This window comes from Gavialis gangeticus, unplaced genomic scaffold (genome assembly GCF_001723915.1).
Source record: "Gavialis gangeticus isolate Ggan-Ray unplaced genomic scaffold, GavGan_comp1, whole genome shotgun sequence".
In the NCBI taxonomy this organism is placed as follows: Eukaryota; Metazoa; Chordata; order Crocodylia; family Gavialidae; genus Gavialis; species Gavialis gangeticus.
The window spans coordinates 107,096,609-107,099,002 of NW_017729025.1; positions in this window are offsets into that span (position 1 = coordinate 107,096,609).

Here is a 2,394-nt window from a genome sequence, read left to right on the forward strand (position 1 = left end):
AGATGATTGGCATTTCATTCTGGCACATCTCAGGGTCGAGTCCTTTTGTAGAATAAAAGAAGACCTAACTGGGCATTTATTATCAAAAAGAAGAAGAAAAAGCATACTTAAAATGAAAAAAAAAAAACTTGGCTTTAGCAAGTTCTTTTACTTGGTCCAGTCAGTTCAGGAAGAGCAGGTATTAAAATTCATGTCAGAATGCTTGATATCTTTACATTTCCAGGAAAATTTTTATGGCAGATTGGTTTGGATTAGATTCACAAGAGTAGTATGGCTGGACATTCTGATACATTTGTAAAAACAATGCCTCTTCTTTTGCCCCATTTTTTTTTGCTCCATTTTGTTCAGAGGCTTTGAAATATCAATCTGTTATCATGAATTTCATTGCATTTGATAACATAATTAGAAATCACAATACATCCTTCTTACAGACAATTCTTTTTTTTACAGCCAGACAGAAAACACTGGAAATTGCATAAGAAAAATCAGTTCTCACAAGATATCTGTTTATGAAAGTTTAGGAGGGACAACATCTTTAACCTCAGTGTAAATTGCTATAATTTAAAACTATACATCAATACAGCAGCAAAGCATCTAGCCCAAGAAGTCTAGATCCCAGAATTTTGCAGGCTTACTTGAACCTACCCTCTGAATCATTTGAACTGTGTGTATCACATCTTCTTAGTCTGTGCTCCAGTTGGCATATTATTTGGCTAGGTTATGGCATTTAAATAAGCTGCACAAATATTTAAGATGGTAGCTAACTTGTGACAAAATAGGACCCATAGAAGCATGGTAAAATGAAGAATTAAAAGATTAATCCAGTCACTCAGTGGGTAGCTCTTAAAAACAACAGCTTTGATGAGTCATTTCTCTGTCACTTGTGTGTTTAAAAAGAATACCAGATTGTGTGCAATATTAAAATTAATTGCTGAAGAACAGATTTTTTTTTATATTTTCGAAGCCAGATGTGTTGAGTAAACATACTGGTTAGGAACATACTTGAAACTGTTTTGCTATCATAGTGTATTGGATTTGCAGTAAATTTATTTAAACATGTTTATGTTTCTGTTGGGCCTTCAGTTCAGTGCTTTTTGTTGTCTGCACAGAATGTGATGAGATATGCAAATTGGCCTCTAAAACCAGCAAAGAAAGCAAAGCAAAAACAAAAAAACAAACAGAAAAAATCCCCAATATGATGTGCATTTTAACCAAGCAGTTAAATGAATTTTGTTAAATATTTGTAATCTTTTATATTTTGGAGAGAAATTTACCTTTCTTCCATGGTACATTTCCTTTGTTCCACTTAAAATAGGACTCAAGTGTTGCTTTCTAAACAGGAATGACTTTTGCTTGGGATGTAGCACCTTGAATCTGAATAGCAGTAGTAGGGCATATTCAAAACTGAAGACAAAAAACTGAATTCTTATTTCTGGTTGTAAGACATCATTTTTAGTGGAGCCACTCTGGATTTATGCTGGTCTTAATTAAAAACAAGCAGAAACAAGCAAAACCAATTAACTCTATGGGGGGAAAAGGGTACCTCTGTATAGCCCACCTCTATCTTGATTAGCTGTAGGATAATCAATGTTTTCTTTAACTTACTTATACCATTATTCAGGGTATTCAGGAGTAGCAGGGTATTTTGAGTCCATTCTGGTATCAAAGCTTTATTGAGCAAGAGGACCAAGGTAAGTGTACTTAAGATCATATAGAAAATATATTCAAAAGAATTCAAGAACTTTACTTGATTTGAGATCTATACAAAATTTAAAGACAAATACATTAGCAATGTGGCTTATTACAAAGAAAGGAGGAGCCTTAATTATTTTGATTTCTCTCAGTGATTTCAATAACTGTTTGAAATTTGAATTTCTTTATTTTTCCTCTCACCGCTCACACTTGTATGTTATAGTAGGGTTGGCTGAAGTCATCAGTGTGTGTACACTGATTGATTAATGTCCGATTGTTCACATGTCTTCCTGAAGTCCAGCACTGATTTTTGTTTTAAAAGAAACAAAGTACCATAATGCTTCCTTTGGAAAACATATACAAAATTGCATGGACATGGTAAAAACATGAAAGAAAAAGTTCTGTTAAATTTTAGACATATAGGCTAAGTATAGCTAGTCAAACAGACTGAGGCTGAATTAATTCAACCCTTGCAGGTTAGTCTAAACTGTTTAGGTTGAACCAATAAGCAAGTGAGCAGACATTCACTTTTGATTCTGGAAATGTAGCCACATGCCTGCAGTTGCCCAGGCCAGATGCCAGGGAGTGCTAGAGCACATCTCCCTGCTCAGCTGGAGAAGACAGCTTGGGTCAAGGTTAGCCTGCCCTCTCTGCAATGAAGCGGGGGTGGGGGGGGGGTTGCAGGATCGGAAGCAGAAGTGC